At 39.5% G+C, this 11271-nt stretch overlaps 1 pseudogene; it reads right to left on the bottom strand.

Annotated features, from left to right (window-relative positions):
- Nucleotides 1–2507: 2507 nt before the first annotated feature.
- Nucleotides 2508–3229, bottom strand: LOC118543925 (pleiotrophin pseudogene; annotated as a pseudogene).
- Nucleotides 3230–11271: the final 8042 nt, after the last annotated feature.

The following is an 11271-nucleotide window of genomic DNA, read 5'->3' as shown; positions in this document are numbered from 1 at the left end:
CCTCCCCCAATTTTGTGTATTTTGATTGGAAATTTTAGTTCATTTACATTTAAAGTAGTTATTGGTACATGTGTACTTACTGCAGTTTTGTTAATTGTTCTCTATTTAGTAATTCCTCTGTTTCTTTTCTTGCTTTGTGATTTGATAATTTTCTGTAGTGGTATCCTTAGATTCCTTTCTTTTTTAAAATTTTTATTTATTTTTAAATTATGTTCAATTAGCCAACATATTTGAGAGAGAGAGAGAGAGCACAAGCAGGGGGAGGGGCAAAGGGAGAGGGAGAAACAGTCTCCCCACTGAGCAGGGAGCCCAATGTGGGACTTGATCCCAGAACTGTGGGATCATGACCTGAGCCAAAGACAGATGCTTAACCAACTGAGCCACCCAGGCGTCCTGGGTTTTCTGTTCTGTTCCACTGATCTGTGTGTCTATTTTTGTGCTGGTACCATATTGTTTTGATCACTACAGCTTTGTAATATAACTTGAAGTCTGGGATTGTGATACCTCCAGCTTTGCTTTTCATTTTCTTTCTTTTTTTTTTTTTTTAACATTTCAAGTTTTTATTTAAATTCTAGTTAACATATAGTGTAATAATCAGTTCAGGAGTAGAATTTAGTGATTCATCACTTACATATAACACCCAGTGATCATCACAAGTGCCCTCCTTCATATCCAGTCCCTTGCTTTTCTATTTCAAGATAGCTTTGGTTATTCAGGGTCTTTTGTGGTTCCATATAAATTTTAGTATTATTTCTTCTAGTTCTATGAAAAATGTTGTTGGTGTTTTGATAAGGATTGCATTAATTGTGTAGATTGCTTTTGGTAGTATAGACCTTTTAACAATATTCTTCCAATTCATGAGCATGGAATGTCTTTCCATATCTTTGTGTCACCTTCAGTTTTTTTCATCATTATTTTATAGTTGTCAGAGTACAGATCTTTCACCTCTTTGGTTAGGTTTATTCCTAGGTATCTTATTGTTTTTGGTCCAGTTGCAAATGAGATTGTTTTTTTAATTTCTCTTTCTGGTCCTTCATTTTTAGTGTATAGAAATGCAATGGACTCTGTATACTGATTTTGTATCCTGTGACTTTACTGAATTCATGTATCAGTTCTAGCAGTCTTTTGTTGGAGTCTTTTGGGTTTTGTATATATAGTATCATGTCACCTGCAAATAGTGCAAGTTTTACTTCTTCCTTACCAATTTGGATGCCTTTTACTTCTTTTTGTTGTCTGATTGCTGTGGCTGGGACTTCCAGTATTATGTTGAATAAAAGTGATGAGAGTGGACATCCCTGTCTTGTTCCTGACCTTAGAGGAAAAGCTCTCAGTTTTTCCCCATTAAGGATTATGTTAGCTGTGGGTTTTTCATTGATGGCCTTTATTATGTTGAGGTATGTTCCCTCTAAACCTACTTTTGTTGAGGGTTGTTTTTTTTTTTTTTTATCATGAATGGATGTTGTACTTTGTCAAATGCTTTTTCTGTATCTATGGAAATGATCAAATGGTTCTTATTGTGATTTATCATTGATTTTCAAATATTGAACCACCCTTGCAACCCAGGAATAAATCCCACTTGATTGTGGTGAATGATTTTTTAAATGTAATGTTGGATTTGGTTTGCTAATACTTCATGGAAGATTTTTGAGCCTATGTTCACCATAGATATTGGCCTATAGTTGTCTTTTTTTGTAATGTCTTTATCTGGTTTTGGTATCGGGGTAATGCTGGCCTCATAGAATGCATTTGGAAGCTTTCCTCATCTTCTATTGTTTTGGAATAGTTTGAGAAGAGTAGGTATTAACTCTTTAAATCTTTGGTAGAATTTGCCTGTGAAGCCATTTGGTCCTGGACTTTTGTTTGATGGGAGTTTTTTGATTACTGATTCAATTTCTTTGCTGATAATTGGCCTGTTTAAATTTTCTATTTCTTCCTGTTTCAGTTTTTTTTTTTCAGCATCACCTTGATTTATTTTCCTAGTCTTTTTTTTCCTCAGAAGGAAAAATAATTTCATCAAGAAAACAAATGTTCCTGCCAAAATGAAAGAATTTCTTTTAATGCTTTTCTTTAAAAAAAAAGAAGTCAACATTGAATTAGAGCATGCCGTGCCCCCTTCCCCATTTTGCTGACCAAAGTTTTTTTTGTTTTTGTTTTGTTTTGTTTTGTTTTAAATCCACTGGCAGAAAACAAGATATTTTCCTCAGATAGGATGATTGTATTTTATTGCTGCTTTGTTTAGTATGTATTTTTCTCAGTTGGGAAAAAAAGTCTAGGTGAAGAAATTATCTAACAAGAAAAGTAGTTTACATGGTCATAACACGTAAATTGCTACCAAAAGAAAAAAAATGTAAAAAAAAAAAAGATTTTAAATGTAAAATATCACATAACTTCAAAAAACTTACCTCAATTTTCTACCATGTATCATGTACTATAAGTCAACTGTCTAAACAGGATTACAGTCCTTTATTATAAGCCCCTAGTGGTCCTATGGTATGCATTTAAAAAAACGCTACTACAAAATTTTTCTGTTCTTTGTGTTTCTGCCTATTGTGTACTTAAGCTATAGATAATTTTTGAATAAAAAGCCTACATAGGTATAAATGCAATAGTTAACTGGTCCTGTTTGCTGATGTCCTTTTCATGTTCCACAGAAGGTGACATCTATTGGTCCAGCATCTTCTCCTGTTTCTTCCCTTCCTTTTTCTTCTTCTTAGATTCTGCTTGAGGTTTGGGCTTAGTCAGCTTGCCACAGGGCTTGGAGATGGTGACTGTCTTCTGGCAGTCGGCGTTGTGGAGGGCTCGCTTCAGACTTCCAGTTCTGGTCGCATTCTCCCCAGGCCTGGGACTGGTATTTGCACTCTGCTCCAAATTGCTTTTTCCAGTTGCAGGGGATCTTACATCTCTGGGTCTTCATGGTTTGCTTACACTCGGCTCCAGTCCGGGTGCCCTCCCGGGTGCCCAGGCCACAGTCCCCACTGGTGGGCACGCCCACACTCCACTGCCATTCCCCACAGTCAGACTTCTTCACTTTTTTTTCTGCCTTCTCTTTCTTCCCTGCTTCAGCAGTGTCCACAGCTGCCAAGATGAAAACGAATGCCAGGAAGGCAGCTGCAAGTTTTCGACGCGGCTGCACGTACTGTTGGTACTGCATTTTGGAGTTGCAAACGCTGCACGCGCTCGGGCTGCCTTTGTTGAACGCGGCGAGGCTCTGCTCTCTGTCGGGTGCTGGTGGCCGCTGGCCGCCCGCCGCGGCGGCGCCCTCGCTCCCGGATGCTGACGGCCCGGGCTCCCGCTCCCCTGTGCCCGCTTCGGCTCGTCCTCCGCGCGGCGGCGCCCTCGGCGGGGTTTGGGACGGGCAGGCTGGGACCCCGATCCAGCCTCGGCCTCCGCTGCGCCCTGCCGGGGAGGGAACGGAAGCCCTGTTTCAGTTTTGATAGGTTGTATGTTTCTAGGAATTGATCCACTTCTAGGCTGTCCAGTTTTTTGGCATATAGTTCTTCCTAATACTCTTATAATTTCTGTGTGTTGTTGTTATTTCTCCTCTCTTATTTGTGATTTTATTTATTTGGATCCCTTCTATTTTTTTCTTGATAAGTCTGATAAAATAAAAAAATAAAATCATAAAATAAAAAAATAAAATTTATCAATTTTATTGATTTTTTTTTTTTTCCAAAGAACCAGCTTCTGCTTTCACTGATCTGTTCTATTGGTTTTTTTAGTGCTATATCATTTATTTCTGCTCTAATATTTATTATCGCTTTCCCTCTGCTGGTATTAGGTTTTGTCTGTTGTTCTTTTCCTAGCTCCTGTAGGTTTAAGGTTGGGTTGTTCATTTGAGATTTTTCTTGCTTCTTGAGGTAGGCCTGTATTGCTATAAACCTCCCTCTCAGAACTGCTTTTGCTGCATCTCAAAGGCTTTGAACTGTTATGTTTTCATTTTCATTTGTTTCCATGTACTTTTTAATTTCTTCTTTTATTTCCTGGCTGACCCATTTATTGTTTAGTAGCATGTTATTTAACCTCCATGTATTTGCAGTCTTTCCAGACTTTTTTCTTGTGGTTGACCTCTAGGTTCATAGTGTTGTGGTCAAAAAAGGTGCATGGGATGACTTCCATCTTCTTGAATTTGCTTGTTTTGTGGTCTAATATGTGATCTATTCTGGAGAATGTTCTGTGTGCACTTGAAAAGAATGTGTATTCTGCTGTTTTAAGATGGAATGTTCTGAATATATCTGTTAAATCCATCTGGTCTAGTGTGTCATTCAAAGCCATTGTTTCCTTGTTGATTTTCTGTTTAGATGATCTGTCCATTGCTGTACATGGGGTGTTAAAGTCCCCTACTTTTATTGTATTACTAATGATTCGTTCCTTTATGTTGTTAACTGTTTTATGTATTTGGGTGCTCCTTTGTTGGGTTCATAAATATTTATAATTGTTATATCTTCTTGTTGGAATATCCCCTTTATTATTATATAGTGTCCTTCTTTGTCTCTTGTTACAGTCTTTGTTGTAGTCTATTTTGTCTGATATAAGTGTTGCTACTCCAGCTTTCTTTTGACATCCATTTGCATGATAGATGTTTCTCCATTCCCTCACTTTCAATCTGCAGGTGTCTTTAGGTTTAAGATGAGTCTCTTGTAGGCAGCATATAGATGGGTCTTTTTTTTTTATCCATTCTGTCACCCTATGTCTTTTCATTGGAGCATTTAGTTCACTTACATTCCAAGTTATTATTGATAGATATGTACTTATTGCCATTTTATTACTTTTTTTGTGGTTGCTTTTGAAGATTTTCTCTGATCCTTTCTTGTCTTTCTTGCTTTCATGGTTTGCTGGATTTCCTTAGTGATATATTTGGATTTCTTTCTCTTTATTCTTTGCATATTTATTAGTGGTTTTTGATTTGTGGTACCATTAGGTTTGTATATAACATTTTCTGCATATAGTAGTCTATGTTAAGTTGATGGTCATTTAATTTTGAACTCATTCTTTACTCCTCTCCTCCCCATGTTTTAGGTATATAGTGTTATATTTTACATCCTTTTATTTTGTGACTTCCTTGACTCATTTTTTTTTTTTAACAGAAATATTCATTTTTACTGCATTTTGTTTCCTACCTTCATACTGTGATTTTGGTCTTTCCTTTCCACCCAAAGAGTCCCCTTTAATATTTCTTGCAGGGCTGGTTTAGTGATCATGAACTTTATTTGTCTGGGAAACTCTATTTCTCTTTCTATTCTGCATGATAGCCTTACTGGATAGAGTATTCTTGGCTGCAGGATTTTCTCATTCAGCACTTTGAATATATCATGCCATTCTTTTCTGGTTTGGGAAGTTTCTGCTGAAAAATCCCCTGATAGCCTTATGGGGGTTTCCTTTGTATGTAACTGTCTTCTTTTCTCTTGCTGCCTTTTTTTTTTTTTTTTTTTTTGAGATTTTATTTATTTATTTGACAGAGAGAGACACAGCGAGAGAGGGAACACAAGCACGAGGAGTGGGAAAGGGAGAAGCAGGCTCCCCGCCCAGCAGGGAGCCCGATGCAGGGCTCAATCCCAGGACCCTGGGATCATGACCTGAGCCGAAGGCCGACACTTAACGACTGAGCCACCCAGGGGCCCCTGTCTTGCTGCTTTTAATATTTTTTTTGTTATCACTGTATTTTGCCATTTTAAATACAATTTGTCTTGGCATGGATCTGCTTTCATTGATTTTGTTGGGGGTCCTCTGCTTCCTGGATCTGGATATCTGTTTCCTTCCCCAGATGAGGGAAGTTTTCAGCTATTATTTCTTCAAATAAATTTTCTGCCCCCTTTTCTCTCTCTTCTTCTGGGACTCCTATAATACGAATATTATTATGTTTGATGCAGTCACTGAATTCCCTAAGTCTAATCTCATTTTGCATAATTCTTTTTTTCTCTCTTTTGTTCAGCTTGATTACTTTCCATTACTCTGGCTTCTAAGTCATTACTTGGTTTTTCTGCTTCTTCCAGGCTATTCATTCCTTGAGCATGTTTCTTATTTATTGAGCCCTTTATCTCTGCTATATTATTCCTTATCTCTGTGTTGATAGTCTCACTGCTGTACTCTATTCTTTTCTCAAGTCCCATGAATATCTTTATTATCATTGCTTTAAATTCTCCATCAGGCATGTTACTTATATCTGTTTCACTTACATCTCTGGCTGTGGCCTTGCCCTGTTCTTTCATTTGGGACAAATCCCTTTGTCTTCTCATTTTGTCTAAGTCTCTGTGCCTGTTTTTTTTCTTGTGTTAGGAAAGTCAGCTATGTCTCTTGTTCTTGAGGGTAATGGCTTTGTGAAGAAGAGGTTCTGTAGTGCTCTGCAGTGTAGTGTCTCCCATTCCCCAGGCCCTGGCACTTCTGGGAGTGTCTCTAATGTGTGCTGTGTACTCTGTGCTATTGTGTCCTGGCTGCTTTATCCTTCAGGCCAGTCATCTGCAGAGGCTCTCTTTGTCGGCTGCGGGCAGTGTTGGTCCCTGGCCTGAATGTGGTGAATTTTAACTAGGTGTGCTCTGGTCTGCTTGTGAAATGAGACCAGTGGCCGCTGCCACTGGAACTAAAGCCTCTCAAAACTCCCGGGTTAGGAGATGTGGTGTTGGCAGGGGTTTGGGTTGGTCTTCTTGGGGAGGGGGCCCACCGCACTGCGACTGAGGCAAGCATGACAGAGAAGGGTGGTTTTTCTGGAGTGCACTGGGGCAGGGCTTGGTGTAAGCAAGTCATGTAGTGAGTGTTGGCTCTCCCTGCACAGGTTCCCACAGGTGGCTCTGTTTATGCTGAGGGGCAGGGGAGGGAAATAGCACCTATTAGTTCCTTTGTTCTCAGAGGGATCTCACTGTGAATGCTCCTTCTCTGGGACATGCTCTGAGATTAGCAACTAACCTCTGCACTCTGTGCCTCAGGCACTCTTCAGATTGTTTCCATGCTGTCTGTCCACAGGCTATTTGCCCAGCCTTTTCTCCAAGAGCAGCCCCAATGTCCTCCAAGCTCTCCCAGAGCCAAGCACGCTGACCTTTAAAACTCCAGGCTTTAAGCCCCATTGGTTGCAAGAACTCATGAAATCTGGGCTCTCTTGCTTTCTAAGCCAATTGCTATGGGGATTAGTTTTTCCCACGCACTCCCCTGTGTGCTAGACTGTCTCTTGCCCTTCTCCATGACTGTGGCTCCCTCCCCACTACAGTGGCCACGATCCATTTCTCTCCCAAGCTACATCCCCACACCTCCTGCCTTCTTCGATTTGGCCTCTTCTCTATCTTTAGTTGTGGGGTTTGTTCTGCCAATCTTCAGATCAGTTTCTGGGCTATTTAGGATGATTTAGTAGTATTCTAGTTGTATTTGTGGGATGAGGTGAGCCAAGATCCTCCTACTCTGCCACCATCTTCCCTATAGTCTCATTTGAATGCATTTTAGAGCTCTATATTTTTACTCTCCCCACCCCACATTTTGTTTTTGATGTCACAATTTAAATCTTTTTATCTTGTGTATCCAGTAACAAATTATTGTAGTTATGATTTTTTGTTATGTAGTTATTAGTATTAATTATGTAGTATTATTTTTACTATTTTTGTCTTTTAACCTCATACTAGGTTTACAAGTGATTTACCCATCACCATCATAACAGATTATTCTGAATTTAACTATATATTTATCTTTACTACTGAAATTTATACTTTCATATATATTTCTTACTAATTAGTACCTCTCATTTCAGCTTAATGAAATCCTTTTAACATTTTCTTGGAAGGTTGATCTAGTGGTGCTGACTCCTTTGGCTTTTGCTTGTCTGGATGACTCTCTCATTCAATTCTGAAGGACAATTTTGCTGCGTAGAGTATTCTTTTTTTTTTTTAAGATTTTATTTATTTATTTGATAGAGACATAGTGAGAGCAGGAACACAAGCAGGGGGAGTGGGAGAGGGAGAAGCAGGCTTCTCGCGGAGCAGGGAGCCCGATGTGGGACTCGATCCCAGGACCCTGGGCTCATGACCTGAGCCGAAGGCAGACGCTTAACGACTGAGCCACCCAGGCGCCCTGGGTAGAGTATTCTTGTATGGCAGTGTTTTTCTTTGAGCACTTTGAATTTGTCATGCCACTCTCTTCTGTCCTGCAAAGTCTCTGCTGAAAAATCTGCTGATAGTATTAGTGGCATGTCCTCATACATAACAAGTTTTTCTCTTGCTGTTTTTAAGATCCTCTCCTTCTTTAACTCTTATTTATTTATTTATTTTTTAAAGATTGCATTTATTTATTTGACATAGCGAGAGAGAGCACAAGCAGGAAGAACAGCAGAGGGAGAAGCAGGCTCCCTGCTGAGCAAGGAGCCCGATGCAGGACTTGATCCCAGGACCCTGGGATCATGATCTGAGCTGAAGGCAGACGCTTAACCGACTGAGCCACCCAGGCATCCCTCTTTAACTTTTTTTAAAAAAGATTGTATTTATTTGAGAGAGAGCGCATGAGCACAAGCAGGGGAGAGGCAGAGGGAGAGAGAAAGGGAGAAGCAGACCCTCTGCTGAACAGGGATCCTGATGCGGGGCCTGATCCCAGGCTCCTGGGATCATGACCTGAGCTGAAGGCAGATGCTTAAGGGACTGAGCCACCCAGGCACCCCTTTTCTTTAACTTTTCACAATTTAATTATAATGTGTCTTGGAGTGCGGTCAATTTGAGTTCATCTTACTTGGAACTCTCTGGGAGTCCTGGATCTGGATATCTGTTTCCTTGCCCAGGTTAAGGAAGTTTTCAGCCATTTGTTCTTCAAATGAGTTTTCTACTCCTTTGTCTCTCTCTTCTCTTTCTGGAACTCCTGTACTGCAAATATTGGTCTTCTTGATGTTTTTCCATAAGTCTCTTAAACTATCTTCACTGGTTTTCATTCTTTTTTCTTTTTGCTACTCTGACTGGTTGAATTGCACTGCCATGTCTTTGAATTCACTGATCCTTTATTCAGCTTCACCTAGTCTGTTATTGAACCCCTCTAAGTGCATTTTTCAGTTGAATTATTGAATTCTTCAGCTTTGTGACTTCTGTTTGGTATTTTTTTTATATTTTGTATCTTTTTGTTGAAATTTTCTCTTTGTTCATGCATTGTTCTCTTAACCTTGGTGAGCATTTTTATGACTGTTATTTTAACTCTTTATCAGGTAAATCATTTATCTCTGTTTCATTAAAGTCTTTTTCTGCGGTTTTGTTTTGTTCTTTTGTTAGTAACATATTCCTCTGATTTTCAATTTTCCTTGACACTCTGTTGGTTTCTAGATAAAACAACCACCTCTTCTTATCTTAAAGGAGTTATCTCCTACAGGAGATGAACTTTATCATTCGTTCAACCCTTCCTAACTCTTGGTTGTCTCTCAGTTAACCTGTGGTGTTATATTAGTTTCAGGTGTACAATATAGTGATTCAACAATCCTATACATTAGTCAGTGCTCATCACAATAAATGTAATCTTAATCCCCTTCATCTATTTCACCCATCCCTCCACCAGTTTGTTCCCCTCTGGTAACCAGCACTTTGTTCTGTGTATTTAAGGGTCTGTTTTTTAAAAAGTCTTTATTTATTTATTTGACAGAGAGAGAGAGCGAGAGTGCGAGAGAGCAAGTGCATAAGCAGGGGGAGAGGTAGGCAGAGGGAGAGGGAGAAGCAGACTCCCCACAGAGCAGGGAGCCTGATGCAGGGCTCGATCCCAAGATCCTGGGATTGTGACCTGAGCTGAAGGCAGGTGCTTAACCAGCTGAGTCACCCAGGCACCCCTAAGAGTCTGTTTTTTTTTTCACTCCTTTCTTTGTTTCTTACATTCTATATATAAGTGAAATTATATGGTGTTTGTCTTTCTCTGACTTTGAAATATCACTTAGCATTATACCCTCTAGATCCATCCATGTCATTGCAAATGGCAAGATTTCATTCTTTTTTATGGCTGAATAATATTCCATTGGATACTTGGGCTGCTTCTGTAATTTTATTTTTTATTTTTTTATTTTATTATGTTAATCACCATACATTACATCATTAGTTTTTGATGTAGTGTTCCATGATCCACTGTTTGCGTATAACACCCAGTGCTCCATTCAGTACGTGCCCTCTTTAATACCCATCACCAGGCTAACCCATCCCCCCACTCTCCTCCCCTCTAGAACCTTCAGTTTGTTTCTCAGAGTCCATAGTTTCTCATGGTTCGTCTCACCCTCCGATTTCCCCGCCTTCATTTTTCCCTTCCTACTATCTTCTTCTTTTTTTTTTTTTAACATATAACATATTATTTGTTTCAGAGGTACAGGTCTGTGATTAATCAGTCTTACACAATTCACAGCGCTCACCATAGCACATACCCTCCCCAATGTCTATCACCCAGCCACCCCATCCCTCCCACCCCCCATCACTCCAGCAACCCTCAGTTTGTTTCCTGAGATTAAGAATTCCTCATATCAGTGAGATCATATGATACATGTCTTTCTCTGATTGACTTATTTCACTCAGCATAATACCCTCCAGTCCTATCCACGTCATTGCAAATGGCAAGATTTCATTCCTTTTGATGGCTGCATAATATTCCATTGTATGTATATATATATATATATATATATATATATATATATATATATATACCACATCTTCTTTATCCATTCATCTGTTGATGGACATCTTGGCTCTTTCTGTAGTTTGGCTATTGTGGACATTGCTGCTATAAACTTCGGGGTGCATGTACCCCTTTGGATCACTACATTTGTATCTCTGGGGTAAATACCCAGTAGTGCAATTGCTGGGTCGTAGGGCAGCTCTATTTTCAATTTTTTGAGGAACCTCCATACTGTTTTCCAGAGTGGCTGCACCAGCTTGCATTCCCACCAATAGTGTAGGAGGGTACCTCTTTCTCCGCATCCCCACCAACATCTGTCGTTTCCTGACTTGTTAATTTTAGCCATTCTGACTGGTGTGAGGTGGTATCTCATTGAGGTTTTGATTTTGTTTTCCCTGATGCTGAGCGATGTTGAGCACTTTTTCATGTGTCTGTTGGCCATTTGGGTGTCTTCTTTGGAAAAATGTCTGTTCATGTCTTCTGCCCATTTCTTGATTGGATCATTTGTTCTTTAGGTGTTGAGTTTGAGAAGTTCTTTATAGATTTTGGATACTAGCCCTTTATCTGATATGTCATTTGCAAATATCTTCTCCCATTCTGTCGGTTGTCTTTTGGTTTTGTTGACTGTTTCCTTTTCTGTGCAAAAGCTTTTTATCTTGATGAATTCCCAATAGTTCA

The sequence above is a fragment of the Halichoerus grypus genome, chromosome 9, assembly GCF_964656455.1.
Source record: "Halichoerus grypus chromosome 9, mHalGry1.hap1.1, whole genome shotgun sequence".
Taxonomy (NCBI): domain Eukaryota; kingdom Metazoa; phylum Chordata; class Mammalia; order Carnivora; family Phocidae; genus Halichoerus; species Halichoerus grypus.
This window is presented reverse-complemented; position numbering and strand designations above follow the sequence as displayed.